We start from the raw sequence: 16021 nt of genomic DNA, 5'->3' as shown, positions 1-16021 counted from the left end.
TATTCAGGATTATTTTCTTAACGATACAAGGGGATAGGTATATATGTATATACTTACATATATCCAATCTTATAATGTACTTTGCAAAAGTTTTTTTTTGTTTTTTTGTTTTTGTTTTTGTTTTTTTTTTTTTTGGTTTTTCAAGACAGGGTTTCTCTGTGTAGCCCTGGCTGTCCTGGAACTCACTTTGTAGACCAGGCTGGACAAAAAAGTTTAATTAATAATATTGATGGATTTCCTATTCAAATCATCCTAATCCTCATGACAAATTGGAAACATTAGAGATGACTTGATTTAACACACAAAGATCCAATCTAAACCTACTTAAGACCCCTCAGAATCTTGTCCAAGCCATTAGTTCATAATACATTTACAATATCCAGTTCATGTGGACTACACATAAGTTCTGTACTTCTTTATCTTGGAACACGGATAAAAATAATCAAGGGCAGTTACTAAGCATGTTGAAGATGGGCTGATACGGACAAAGTGAGAAGGAACGGACTTAGTTTTCACCAGTTTTCACACTCATTGCCTTAAGATTCTTATAAAATTGGTGTATATTCAGTGTTAAAAAAGACATGCCTTGAAAACTCATAAGTTTTATTTACATAAAACAAAAATCATGATCAAATTAAAATTATAAGGGAAGCCATATAACCAATTTTAAAAAAACAACAACTCTAGAATGTTTGTTTGTACAATTTTAAGTTGTGACCAGCAAAAGGCAATCAAATGAATAAAAAAGAACTGAGAAATTCTCAAGAGAAAAAAAAAAACTCAAAGTATATAAGTATTTTCACAACTATTGCTGTGACTGGCTATCCTATAATATATCCTATAAATACTTTTTAGGTATTTACAATACTCATAAGGCTGACTTCTATTTAATAAAATACATTTCTTTTTTTAATAGTTTTAATAGGTATTTTCCTCATTTACATTTCCAGTGCTACCCCAAAAGTCCCCCATTAAAAAGTCTCCCCCCCCCACTCCCTAACTACCCACTCCCACTTTATGGCCCTGGCGTTCCCCTGTACTGGGGCATATAAAGCTTGCATGACCAATGGGCCTCTCTTTCCAGTGATGGCCGATTAGGCCCTCTTTTGATACATATGCAGCTAGAGACAAGAGCTCCAGGGTACTGGTTATTTCTTATTGTTGTTCCAACTATAGGGTTGCAGTTCCCTTTAGCTCCTTGGGTAGTTTCTCTAGCTCCTACATTGGGGGCCCTGTGATTCATCCAATAGCTGAATGTGGGCATTCACTTCTGTGTTTGCTAGGCCCCACATTGTCTCACAAGAGACAGCAATATCAGGGTCCTTTCAGCAAAATCTTGCTAGTGTATGCAATGGTGTCAGCGTTTGAAGGCTAATTATGGGATGGATCCCTGGATATGGCTGTCTCTAGATGGTCCATCCTTTTTTTTTTAAATTTTTAATATTTTTTATTACATATTTTCCTCAATTACATTTCCAATGCTATCCCAAAAGTCCCCCATAGCGCCCCCCCCCACTTCCCTACCCACCCATTCCCATTCTTTTGGCCCTGGCATTCCCCTATATTGGGGCATATAAAGTTTGCAAGTCCAATGGGCCTCTCTTTCCAGTGATGGCCGACTAGGCCATCTTTTGATACATATGCAGCTAGAGACAAGAGCTCCAGGGTACTGGTTAGTTCATCATGTTGTTCCAACTATGGGGTTGCAGATCCCTTTAGCTCCTTGGGTACTTTCTCTAGCTTCTCCATTGGGAGCCCTGTGATACATCCAATAGCTGACTGTGAGCATCCACTCCTGTGTTTGCTAGGCCCCTGCATAGTCTCACAAGAAACAGCTATATTTGGGTCCTTTCAGCAAAATCTTGCTAGTGTATGCAATGGTGTCTGCTTTTAGAAGCTGATTATGGGATGGATCCCTGGATACAGCAGTCTCTAGATGGTCCATCCTTTCATCACAGCTACGAACTTTGTCTCTGTAACTCCTTCCATGGGTGTTTTGTTCCCAATTCTAAGAAGGGGCACAGTGTCCACATTTTGGTCTTCATTCTTCTTGAGTTTCATGCGTTTAGCAAATTGTATCTTATATCTTGGGTATCCTAAGTTTTGGGCTAATATCCACTTATCAGTGAATACATATTGTGTGAGTTCCTTTGTGATTGTGTTACGTCACTCAGGATGATGCCCTCCAGGTCCATCCATTTGGCTAGGAATTTCATAAATTCATTCTTTTTAATAGCTGAGTAGTACTCCATTGTGTAAATGTACCATAATTTCTGTATCCATTCCTCTGTTGAGGGACATCTGGGTTCTTTCGAGCTTCTGGCTATTATAAATAGGGCTGCTATGAACATAGTGGAGCATGTGTCCTTCTTACCGGTTGGGACATCTTCTGGATATATGCTCAGGAGAGGTATTGCTGGATCCTCCGGTAGTACTATGTCCAATTTTCTGAGGAACCGCCAGACTGATTTCCAGAGTGGTTGTACAAGCTTGCAATCCCACCAACAATGGAGGAGTGTTCCTCTTTCTCCACATCCTCGCCAGCATCTGCTGTCACCTGAATTTTTGATCTTAGCCATTCTGACTGGTGTGAGGTGGAATCTCAGGGTTGTTTTGATTTGCATTTCCCTGATGATTAAGGATGTTGAACATTTTTTCAGGTGTTTCTTTGCCATTCGGTATTCTTCAGGTGAGAATTCTTTGTTCAGTTCTGAGCCCCATTTTTTAATGGGGTTATTTGACTTTCTGGAGTCCACCTTCTTGAGTTCCTTATATATATTGGATATTAGACCCTTATCTGATTTAGGATAGGTAAAGATCCTTTCCCAATCTGTTGGTGGTTTTTTTGTCTTATTGATGGTGTCTTTTGCCTTGCAGAAGCTTTGCAGTTTCATGAGGTCCCACTTGTCAATTCTCGATCTTACAGCACAAGCCATTGCTGTTCTATTCAGGAATTTTTCCCCTGTGCCCATATCTTCAAGGCTTTTCCCCACTTTCTCCTCTATAAGTTTCAGTGTCTTTGGTTTTATGTGAAGTTCCTTGATCCACTTAGACTTGACCTTAGTACAAGGAGATAGGAATGGATTGATTCGCATTCTTCTACATGATAACAACCAGTTGTGCCAGCACCATTTGTTGAAAATGCTGTCTTTCTTCCACTGGATGGTTTTAGCTCCCTTGTCGAAGATCAAGTGACCATAGGTGTGTGGGTTCACTTCTGGGTCTTCAATTCTATTCCATTGGTCTATTTGTCTGTCACTATACCAGTACCACGAAGTCTTTATCACAATTGCTCTGTAGTAAAGCTTTAGGTCTGGCATGGTTATTCCACCAGAGGTTCTTTTATCCTTGAGAAGAGTTTTTGCTATCCTAGGTTTTTTGTTATTCCAGATGAATTTGCAGATTGCACTTTCTAATTCGTTGAAGAATTGATTTGGAATTTTGATGGGGATTGCATTGAATCTGTAGATTGCTTTTGGCAAGATAGACATTTTTACAATGTTGATCCTGCCAATCATGAGCATGGGAGATTTTTCCATCTTCTGAGATCTTCTATAATTTCTTTCTTCAGAGACTTGAAATTTTTATTATACAGATCTTTCACTTCCTTAGTTAGAGTCACGCCAAGATATTTTATATTATTTGTGGCTATTGAGAAGGGTGTTGTTTCCCTAATTTCTTTCTCAGCCTGTTTATTCTTTGTGTAGAGAAAGGCCATTGATTTGTTTGAGTTAATTTTATATACAGGTACTTCACCGAAGCTGTTTATCAGGCTTAGGAGTTCTCTGGTGGAATTTTTAGGGTCACTTATATATACTATCATATCATCTGCAAAAAGTGATATTTTGACTTCATCTTTTCCAATTTGTATCCCTTTGATCTCCTTTTGTTGTCGAATTGCTCTGGCTAGGACTTCAAGTACTATGTTGAATAGGTATGGAGAAAGTGGACAGCCTTGTCTAGTCCCTGATTTTAGAGGGATTGCTTCAAGCTTCTCACCATTTACTTTGATGTTGGCTACTGGTTTGCTGTAGATTGCTTTTATCATGTTTAGGTATGGGCCTTGAATTCCTGATCTTTCCAAGACTTTTATCATGAATGGGTGTTGGATCTTGTCAAATGCTTTTTCCGCATCTAACGAGATGACCATGTGGTTTTTGTCTTTGAGTTTGTTTATATACTGGATTACGTTGATGGATTTCCATATATTGAACCATCTCTGCATCCCTGGGATGAAACCTACTTGGTCAGAATGGATGATTGTTTTGATGTGTTCTTGGATTCGGTTAGCAAGAACTTTATTGAGGATTTTTGCATCAATATTCATAAGGGATATTGGTCTGAAGTATTCTATCTTTGTTGGGTCTTTTTGTGGTTTAGGTATCAGAGTAATTGTGGCTTCATAGAATGAGTTGGGTAGAGTACCTTCTGTTTCTATTTTGTGAAGTAGTTTGTGAAGAACTGGGATTAGATCTTCTTTGAAGGTCTGATAGAACTCTGCACTAAACCCATCTGGTCCTGGGCTTTTTTTAGTTGGGAGACAATTAATGACTGCTTCTATTTCTTTGGGGGATATAGGGCTGTTTAGATCATTAACCTGATCTTGGTTCACCTTTGGTACCTGGTATCTGTCTAAGAACTTCTCCATTTCATCCAGTTTTGTTGAGTATAGCTTTTGGTAGAAGGATCTGATGGTGTTTTGGATGTCTTCAGGATCTGTTGTTATGTCTCCTTTTTCATTTCTGATTTTGTTAATTAGAATGCTTTCCCTGTGCCCTTTAGTGAGTCTGGTTAAGGGTTTATCTATCTTGTTGATTTTCTCAAAGAACCAGCTCCTTGATTGGTTGATTCTTTGAATAGTTCTTCTTGTTTCCACTTGATTGATTTCGCCCCTGAGTTTGATTATTTCCTGCAGTCTACTCCTCTTGTGTGAATTTGCTTCCTTTTGTTCTAGTGCTTTTAGGTGTGTTGTCAAGCTGCTAATGTGTGCTCTTTCTAGTTTCTTTTTGGAGGCACTCAGAGCTATGAGTTTTCCTCTTAGAAATGCTTTTATTGTGTCCCATAAGTTTGGGTATGTTGTGGCTTCATTTTCATTGAACTCTAAAAAGTCCTTAATTTCTTTCTTTATTCCTTCCTTGACCAAGGTATCATTGAGAAGAGTGTTGTTCAGTTTCCACGTGAATGTTGGCTTTCTATTATTTATTTTGTTATTGAAGATCAGCCTTAGTCCATGGTGATCTGATAGGATGCATGGGACAATTTCAATATTTTTGTATCTGTTGAGGCCTGTTTTGTGACCAATTATGTGGTCAATTTTGGAGAAGGTACCATGAGGTGCTGAGAAGAAGGTATATCCTTTTGTTTTAGGGTAAAATGTTCTGTAGATATCTGCCAGATCCATTTGATCCATAACTTCTGTTAGTTTCACTGTGTCCCTGTTTAGTTTCTGTTTCCATGATCTGTCCATTGGTCAAAGTGGTGTGTTGAAGTCTCCCACTATTATTGTATGAGGTGCAATGTGTGCTTTGAGATTTACTAAAGTTTCTTTAATGAATGAGGCTCCCTTTTTATTTGGAGCATAGGTATTCAGTATTGATAGTTCCTCTTGGAGGATTTTACCTTTGATGAGTATGAAGTCCCCTCCCTGTCTTTTTTGATGACTTTGGGTTGGAAGTCAATCTTATCAGATATTAGAATGGCTACTCCAGCTTGTTTCTTCATACCATTTGCTTGGAGAATTGTTTTCCAGCCTTTCATTCTGAGGTAGTGTCTATCTTTTTCTCTGAGATGAGTTTCCTGTAAGCAGCAAAATGTTGGGTCTTGTTTCTGTAGCCAGTTTGTTAGTCTATGTCTTTTTATCGGGGAGTTGAGTCCATTGATATTAAGAGATATTAAGGAAAAGTAATTGTTGTTTCCTGTTATTTTTGTTGTTAAAGTTGGCATTCTGTTCTTGTGGCTGTCTTCTTTTAGGTTTGTTGAGGGATTACCTTCTTGTTGTTTCTAGGGCGTGGTTCCCGTCCTTGTATTGGTTTTTTTCTGTTATTATCCTTTGAAGGGCTGGATTCGTGGAGAGATAATGTGTGAATTTGGTTTTGTCGTGGAATACTTTGGTTTCTCCATCTATGTTAATTGAGAGTTTGGCTGGGTATAGTAGCCTGGGCTGGAATTTGTGTTCTTTTAGTGTCTGTATAACATCTGTCCAGGATCTTTTGACTTTCATAGTCTCTGGTGAAAAATCTGGTGTAATTCTGATAGGCTTGCCTTTATATGTTACTTGGCCTTTTTCTCTTTCTGCTTTTAGTATTCTATATTTATTTAGTGCATTTTTTGTTCTGATTATTATGTGTAGGGAGGTATTTCTTTTCTGGTCCAGCCTATTTGGAGTTCTGTAGGCTTCTTGTATGTTCATGGGCATCTCTTTCTTTAGATTTGGGAAGTTTTCTTCTATAATTTTGTTGAAGATGTTTGCTGGTCCTTTGAGTTGAAAATCTTCTGGTCCATCCTTTTGTCCCAGCTCCAAACGTTGTCTCTATAACTCCTTCCATGGGTGTTTTGTTCCCAATTCTAACAAGGGGCAAAGTGTACAAACATTGGTCTTCGTTCTTCTTGAGTTTCATGTGTTTTGAAAATTGTATCCTCTATCTTGGGTATTCTAAGTATCTGGGCTAATATCCACTTATCAGTGAGAACATATCATTTGAGTTCTTTTGTGATTGGGTTACCTCACTCAGGATGTTGCCCTCCAGGTCCAAAAATTTGCCTAGGAATTTCATAAATTCATTCTTTTTAATAGCTGAGTAGTACTCCATTATGTAAATGTACCACATATTTTGTATCCATTCCTCTGTTGAGGGGCATCTGGTTTCTTTCCAGCTTCTGGCTATTATAAATAAGGCTGCTATGAACATAGTGGAGCATGTGTCTTTCTTGGAACATCTTCTGGATATATGCCCAGTAGAGGTATTACAGGATCCTCTGGTAGTACTATGTCCAATTTTCTGAGGAAACACCAGACTGATTTCCACAGTGGTTGTACAAGCTTGCAATCCCACCAACAATGGAGGAGTGTTCCTCTTTCTCCACATCCTTGCCAGCATCTGCTGTCACCTGAATTTTTGATTTTAGCCATTCTGACTGGTGTGACATGGAATCTCAAGGTTGTTTTGATTTGCATTTCCCTGATGATTAAGAATGCTGAACATTGTGGCGCACGCCTTTAATCCCAGCACTCGGGAGGCAGAGGCAGGCGGATTTCTGAGTTCGAGGCCAGCCTGGTCTACAAAGTGAGTGCCAGGACAGCCAGGGCTACACAGAGAAACCCTGTCTCGAAAAAACCAAAAAAAAAAAAAAAAAAAAAAAAAAAAAAAGAATGCTGAACATTTTTTCAGGTGCTTCTCAGCCATTCATTATTCCTCAGGTGAGAATACTTTGTTTAGCTCTGAGCCCCATTTTTAATGGGGTTATTTGATTTTCTGGAGTCCACCTTTTTGAGTTCTTTTTATATATATTGGATATTAGTCCCTTATCTGATTTAGGATAGGTAAATCTGTTGGTGTCCTTTTTGTCTTATTGACAGTGTCTTTTGCCTTACATAAGCTGTGCAGTTTTATGAGGTCCCATTTGTCAATTCTCAATCTGACAGCACAAGCCATTGCTGTTCTATTCAGGAATTTTTCCCCTGTGCCCATGTCTTCGAGGCTTTTCCCCACTTTCTCCTCTATAAGTTTCAGTGTCTCTGGTTTTATGTGGAGTTCCTTGATTCACTTAGATTTGACCTTAGTACAAGGAGATAGGAAAAGATCAGTTCACATTCTTCTACATGATAATTGCCAGTTGTGCCAACACCATTTGTTTAAAATGCTGTCTTTTTTCCACTGGATGGTTTTAGCTCCCTTGTCAAAGATCAAGTGACCATAGGTGTGTGGGTTCATTTTTGGATCTTCAATTCTATTCCATTGGTCTATTTTCTGTCGCTATACCAGTACCATGCAGTTTTTAATTACAATTGCTCTGTAGAAAAACTTTAGGTCAGGCATAGTGATTCCACCAGAGGTTCTTTTATCCTTGAGAAGAGTTTTTGCTATGCTAGGTTTTTTATTTTTCCAGATGAATTTGCAAATTGCCCTTTCTACCTCAATGAAGAATTGAGTTGGAATTTTGATGGGGATAGCATTGAATCTGTAGATTGCTTTTGGCAAGATAGCCATTTTTACAATGTTGATCCTGCCAATCCATGAGCATGGGAGATCTTTCCATTTTCTGAGATCTTCTTTAATTTCGTTCTTCAGAGACTTGAAGTTCTTATCATACAGATCTTTCACTTCCTTAGTTAGAGTCACGCCAAGGTATTTTATACTATTTGTGACTATTGAGAAGGGTGTTGTTTCCCTAATTTCTTTCTCAGCCTGTTTATTCTTTGTGTAGAGAAAGGCCATTGATTTGTTTGAATTAATTTTATATTCAGCTACTTTACTGAAGCTGTTTATCAGGTATAGGGGTTCTCTGGTGGAATTTTTAGGGTCACTTATACATAGTATCATATCATCTGCAAAAAGTGATATTTTGACTTCTTCCTTTCCAATTTGTATCCAACTGATCTCCTTTTGTTGTCAAATTGCTCTGCCTAGGACTTCACGTACAATGATGAATAGGAAGGGAGAAAGTGGGCAGCCTTGTCTAGTCCCTGGTTTAGTGGGATTGCTTCAAGCTTCTCACCATTTACTTTGATGTTGGCTACTGGTTTGCTGTAGATTGCTTTTATCATGTTTAGGTATGGGCCTTGAATTCCTGATCTTTCCAAGACTTTTATCATGATTGGGTGTAGGATTTTGTCAAATGCTATCTCCGAATCTAAGGAGATGATCATGTGGTTTTTGTCTTTGAGTTTGTTTAAATAATGGATTACGTTGATGGATTTCCGTATATTAAACCATCCTTGCATCCATGGAATAAAACCTAATTGGTCAGGATGGATGATTGCTTTAATGTGTTCTTGGATTTGGTTAGTGAGACTTTTATTGAGTATTTTTGCATCGATATTTATGAGGGAAATTGGTCTGAAGTTCTCTATCTTTGTTGGGTCTTTTTGTGGTTTAGGTATCAGAGTAATTGTAGCTTCATAGAATGACTTGGGTAGAGTACATTCTACTTTGATTTTGTGGAATATGTTGTGAAGAACTGGGATAGATCTTCTTGAAGGTCTGATAGAACTCTGCACTAAACCCATCTGATCCTGGGCTTTTTTTGGTTGGGAGACTATAAATGACTGCATCTATTTCTTTATGGGATATAGGACTGTTTAGATTGTTAATCTGATCCTGATTTATCTTTAGTACCTGGTATCTCTCTAGAAATTTGTCCATTTCATTCAGGTTTTCCAGTATTTTTGGGTATAGCCTTTTGTAGAAGGGTCTGATGGAGTTTTGGATTTCTTCAGGATCTGTCTCCCTTTTCATTTCTGATTTTGTTAATTAGGATGCTGTCCCTGTGCCCTCTAGTGAGTTTGGCTAAGGGTTTATTTATCTTGTTGATTTTCTCAAAGAACCAGCAGCTCATTTGGTTGATTCTTTGAATAGTTCTTCTTGTTTCCACTTGGTTGATTTTGCCCCTGAGTTTGATTATTTCCTGTTGTCTACTCCTCTTGGGTGAATTTGCTTCCTTTTGTTCTAGAGCTTTTAGGTGTGTTGTCAGGCTGCTAATGTGTGCTCTCTCTAGTTTCTTTTGGAGGCACTCAGAGCTATGAGTTTCCCTCTTAGAAATGCTTTCATTGTGTCCCATAAGTTTGGGTATGTTGTGGCTTCATTTTCATTAAACTCTAAAAAGTCTTTAATTTCTTTCTTTATTCTTTCCTTGACCAAGGTATCATTGAGAAGAGTGTTGTTCAGTTTCCACGTGAAGGTTGGCTTCGTATTATTTATGTTGTTATTGAAGATCAGCCTTAGTCCATGTTGGTCTGATAGGATGCATGGGACAATTTCAATATTTTTGTATCTGTTGAGGCCTGTTTTGTGACCAATTATATGGTCAATTTTGGAGAAGGTACCATGAGGTGCTGAGAAGAAGGTATATCCTTTTGTTTTAGGATAAAATGTTCTGTAGATATCTGTTAAGTCCCTTTGTTTCATAACTTCTGTTAGTTTCACTGTGTCCCTGTTTAGTTTCTGTTTCCAGAATCTGTCCATTGATGAAAGTGGTGTGTTGAAGTCTCCCACTATTATTGTGTGAGGTGCAATGTGTGCTTTGAGCTTTACTAAAGTTTCTTTAATGAGTTATATAGGCTTCTTGTATGTTCATGGGCATCTCTTTGTTTAGGTTTGGGAAGTTTTCTTCTAAAATTTTGTTGAAGATATTTGCTGGCCCTTTAAGTTGAAAAATCTTCATTCTCATCTACTATTATCCATAGGTTTGGTCTTCTAATTGTTTCCTGGATTTCCTGGATGTTTTGAGTTAGGATCTTTTTGCAGTTTGTATTTTCTTTGATTGTTGTGCAAATGTTCTCTATGGAATCTTCTGCACCTGAGATTCTCTCTTCCATCTCTTGTATTCTGTTGCTGATGCTCGCATCTATGGTTCCAGATTTCTTTCCTAGGGTTTCTATCTCCAGCATTGCCTCACTTTGGGTTTTCTTTATTGTGTCTACTTCCCTTTTTAGGTCTTGAATGGTTTTATTCAATTCCATCACCTCTTTGGTCATGTTTTCCTGCAATTCTTTAAGGGATTCTTGTGCTTCCTCTTTAAGGTCTTCTACCTGTTTAGCAGTGTTCTCCTGTATTTCTTTTAATGAATTATTGAAGTCCTTCTTGATGTCTTCTACCATCATCATGAGATTTGCTTTTAAACCAGGGTCTAGCTTTTCTGGTGTGTTGGGTGCCCAGGACTGGGTGGGGTGTTAGTGCTGCGTTCTGATGGTGAGTGGTCTTGGTTTCTGTTAGTAAGATTCTTATTTTTGCCTTTCGCCATCTGGTAATCTCTGGAGTTAGTTGTTATAGTTGTCTCTGATTAGAGCTTGTTCCTCAGGTGATTATGTTAGCCTCTATCAGCAGACTTGGGAGACTAGCTCTCTCCTGAGTTTCAGTGGTCAGAGATCTCTCTGCAGGCAAGCTCTCCTCTTGCAGGGAAGGTGCCCAGATATCTGGTGTTCGAACCTGCCTCCTGGCAGAAGTTGTGTTCCACTCACCAGAGGTCCTAAGATCCCGTGGAGAGTCCTGTGGGGACCTTGTGGGTGTCCGCAGACTCAAAGCTCAGGGTGCGTAGGTGCTGGTGCAGACCAGAAGGGCTAAAATATATTTCTAAAGTCTATATTTATCCAACCTTAAGTATAGTTTGTGCAAAGAAATTTGCACATTAACTTTGAAAATAAATCTAATATAATGACTTACTATGAAGTATAAAATAATATATTATATAATTATGCTAAATATACAATAAATCCAATGTGAATATTAAATGTTATTACTATATATGTCTTTTATCTACAGTTAAACAAATTGCTGGACATATTTTTAGTGCTACAGAAAAGAGTATATCCTGTGCCAAAGATGTATGTGTGTTTTGTGTATGGGTACATATATGAGTGCCTATATATTGGTGATTTTATGCCTACCAGAGGAAGATTTCAGTTGTACTACTCTACTACTTCCTGACGTAGTCTCTCTTACTGAACCCAGAACTAAGGTTGACAGTCAACAGCAACTTCTCTCTTCCTATAACCTCCAACAGTGAGATTAAAGATGAATGTGACCACACCCAACTTTTTATTGTTGGTCCTGGGGAGTATAGTTTGGGTCTTCAAGTTACTCATCAAGTGCATTTACCCACTGAGCCAACTCTTGAGTCTTTAAAGAAAATATTTTGCCCAAGTTTTTAAAAGAAAAAAACAACAGGTTCACATAAACAATGAAAAAAAATTTCAATCATCAGAAGTTGTAACTGGCAAAATCATAGCTGGACCAGGTTGGAATAATGAATGAAAACCTCCCTTGTGTTTATAGAATCCAAAAGTAAGAAAATATACCTAATTTAAGAAATAATAATCAAGGGCTGGAGAGATGGCTCAGTGGTTAAGAGCATTGACTGCTCTTCCAGAGGTTCTGAGTTCAATTTTCAGCAGCCACGTGGTGCTCACCACCATCTTTAATGAGATTCGTTGCTGTCTTCTGATGTGTGAGAACAGTTACAATGTACTCATATACGTAAATGAATAAATCTTTTTATTTTTTATTTTTTTTTTGATTTTTAATATTTTTATTACATATTTTCCTCAATTACATTTCCAATGCTATCCCAAAAGTCCCCCATAGCGCCCCCCACTTCCCTACCCACCCATTCCCATTCTTTTGGCCCTGGCATTCCCCTATATTGGGGCATATAAAGTTTGCAAGTCCAATGGGCCTCTCTTTCCATTGATGGCCGACTAGGCCATCTTTCAATACATAAGCAGCTAGAGACAAGAGCTCCGGGGTTCTGATTAGTACATCATGTTGTTCCAACAATAGGGTTGCAGATCCCTTTAGCTCCTTGGGTACTTTCTCTAGCTTCTCCATTGGGAGCCCTGTGATACATCCAATAGCTGACTGTGAACATCCACTCCTGTGTTTGCTAGGCCCCGGCATCGTCTCACAAGAGACAGCTATATTTGGGTCCTTTCAGCAAAATCTTGCTAGTGTATGCAATGGTGTCAGTGTTTAGAAGCTGATTATGGGGTGGATCCCTGGATACGGCAGTCTCTAAATGGTCCATCCTTTCATCACAGCTATGAACTTTGTCTCTGTAACTCCTTCCCTGGGTGTTTTGTTCCCAATTCTAAGAAGGTGCACAGTGTCCACACTTTGGTCTTCATTCTTCTTGAGTTTCATGCGTTTAGCAAATTGTATCTTATATCTTGGGTATCCTAAGTTTTGGGCTAATATCCACTTATCAGTGAATACATATTGTGTGAGTTCTTTTGTGATTGTGTTATTTCACTCAAGATGATGCCCTCCAGGTCCATCCATTTGGCTAGGAATTTCATAAATTCATTCTTTTTAATAGCTGAGTAGTACTCCATTGTGTAAATGTACCATAATTTCTGTATCCATTCCTCTGTTGAGGGACATCTGGGTTCTTTCGAGCTTCTGGCTATTATAAATAGGGCTGCTATGAACATAGTGGAGCATGTGTCCTTTTTACCGGTTGGGACATCTTCTGGATATATGCCCAGGAGAGGTATTGCTGGGTCCTCCGGTAGTACTATGTCCAATTTTCTGAGGAACCGCCAGACTGATTTCCAGAGTGGTTGTACAAGCTTGCAATCCCACCAACAATGGAGGAGTGTTCCTCTTTCTCCACATCCTCGCCAGCATCTGCTGTCACCTGAATTTTTGATCTTAGCCATTCTGACTGGTTTGAGGTGGAATCTCAGGGTTGTTTTGATTTGCATTTCCCTGATGATTAAGGATGTTGAACATTTTTTCAGGTGCTTCTCTGCCATTCGGTATTCCTCAGGTGGGAATTCTTTGTTCAGTTCTGAGCCCCATTTTTTTAATGGGGTTATTTGACTTTCTGGAGTCCACCTTCTTGAGTAAATATACGTAAATGAATAAATCTTTTTTAAAAAAAGAAATAATAATCAAAATCTAAAGCTGCATATCAATACTATGACAACAAACTTAAGATCTCAGTGAGCTATAGCAGTAAACTTGTTTTGCTTATTTGGTTGGTTTGTTTTACTTAATGGTGGGTTTTGGTGCCAATCACAATGCAGCTGATCTTCAGTGGTGTCAAGGTCTCTCCAAATTCAGATCCATCCATTTCTTCACCATCTGAGGCAAAAATCTATCTGGGACAGGCAAAAGGTGAATGACAGGTAACACATTAACCGCTTCTGCTGACTTTCACAGTTTATTGGCTCACACAGTACACATGGCCATGTCTAAAGTCAACTTAACAAGGAGGTAGATTTCATGTACTACTTTGATTATCTCAGATACTACAAAGATATACATAAAATAAACATGTTTTTTTGATATTCAGGTTGAGAGCATAAAAAATGAGAACAATAATCCAATCTACTATGGCATTCATACTTCCAATATTTATTTTAAGAAACAATATTCGCTGTGATTATTTAAACACCAGTTTATATCAACCTTCTTTAAAATTAATGTGTTGATAAAGTACATTTTCTTATAGGCATGCTTTTCTGAAATAAACATGTTTGAGAATGTTTTATAAAGAATGAATAAAGAAAGAAAGAAAGAAAGAAAGAAAGAAAGAAAGAAAGAAAGAAAGAAAGAAAGAAAGGAAGGAAGGAAGGAAGAAAGAAAGACTTAAAAGCTCTCAGCTCTCAGATTCAAATAAATACAATTAATGGGAAGAAAAGTTTTTAATCTAGTCAACATCAATAGCAATTAGCTAATACAATTTATTATAGGATATTAATTTATTGGTCTCACAAAAATTTTCAATGCAATAAGAAAACAACTAAGATTTGTTCTCATAATGGGCTAGAAGAAAGTTTTCAAATTCTTGACTGTACAAAGTACTAGGAAATATATTGAAAGTAGTCTATGTTACAATGTCTTGGAAAAAATTCAAGATCTACGGCTTACGACTAAAATCTTCATATCTTCCATAATTCCTAATACTAAAAATAAAATAAAAAAGAGAGATATGTAAAAAGTATATTTCTATGACAAGAAAAGAATTTTACAAGATTTTAGAAGAAGTAAAAATTACAACAGAAAAACAAACAAAATATTATAACTAGCAAATGATAGATAATTTATTACTCAAAATTAAAAATAAAACAACCTGCCTGCTACCCCCAGCTAGCCCTGGCCATCCATGACCCATGCTACTGGGGAGCCAGGGTGGACAGCTTCAGGTGCTTCATATAGCAAGAGAGGGGACTTTCGTGCCGAAGCTGGAGGGGTCTCCTCAGTCTCTGCCCTCCATCACTGACTCCCTCTCTGCCTCCTCCCCCCTCCCAGCACCCTCTACCCCCCCCCTCTCGCTGGAACCCAAGAGGCTGCAGCAGCTGCAGGAATGTCTGGAGGCACCAGTCAGAGGTCGGGCCACTGCCCCGCTTTGTGCCTCTGCCCCGGGGCTGATGGTCTTCCAGTCCTCAGCAGACAGAGATATCTTCTACTAGCACCTATGCCTCCAGCAAGCCTCCAACTGAGCACCCAGCACCAGAGCGCCCTGCACCCAGGGCGACAGCACCCCCAAGTGGGCCAGGCATCCATGCCTTCTTGGACCTCTCAGGCCAGTGCCGGGTGCAGCTGAGCTCACTGAAGGCTTGGCAGAAGCCTGGGAAGGCCAGGCAGCTGCCTGGTGGAAGAGACATCAACCTCCAGGCAACAGACACAGTCCAAGTGGCCCAAGCCGCAGACTCAACTGTCTAGCATCTTCTCCTCATTCATAAGCTACTTGGACTCCCCAGATGACAGCAGTGACCCTCGTAGCCAAGACCTCTCTACCTCAGAGGCCTGTCCTCAGCCACCCAGGATTCCACCCTCCCAGGAGTTGACACTGGAGCTGTGGGCCCAAGGTGTGCAGCGTGAACGCTGACAGACCCTCTGGGACTACATGGCCAAGCTGCCACTTCAGAGGGACACTCCAGGACCTGTGGCTACACCACCCTCCCAGGCCTCTAGCCTCCACACCATGTCTTTCAGGCAGCAAATGCCTGTCCTCTTTGGCTCCCAACCTCCCCGGAAGAAGCTACAAATGGGCTTCTGAGTGGGTCAAGCCATGTCTGAGAACCTAGCCTTCATCCTGGAGCGCTGCACTGAGCTCAACCACTCCAGGGCAGAGCCTCTGCCTCGCAGAGAACAGTGTGCCCATCGAAACGTGAGCAGTGTAGAGCCAGGCTGAAGCAATGGGGAACAAGTCTGCTTCGTGTATTTGATGGTAGGACATTCCTGAGAGCAGCTGCAGAGGCTACATCAGGATCGCTAATGCAGAGTCCCTGTAGTCCTGAGGTGCCCCCCCCCACCGCCCCCAGTCTCCTACCTTCTCCCACTGCCATTCTGTGAGCCAC

At 39.4% G+C, this 16021-nt stretch overlaps 1 pseudogene; it reads left to right on the top strand.

The window, feature by feature from the left end:
* Positions 1–14830: 14830 nt before the first annotated feature.
* LOC110308987 (TATA box-binding protein-associated factor, RNA polymerase I, subunit C pseudogene) lies at positions 14831–15720 on the top strand (annotated as a pseudogene).
* The last annotated feature ends 301 nt before the right edge of the window (positions 15721–16021 follow it).

This window comes from Mus caroli, unplaced genomic scaffold, assembly GCF_978045245.1.
Source record: "Mus caroli unplaced genomic scaffold, Mus_caroli_1 scaffold_12, whole genome shotgun sequence".
NCBI classification, from domain to species: domain Eukaryota; kingdom Metazoa; phylum Chordata; class Mammalia; order Rodentia; family Muridae; genus Mus; species Mus caroli.
This window is presented reverse-complemented; position numbering and strand designations above follow the sequence as displayed.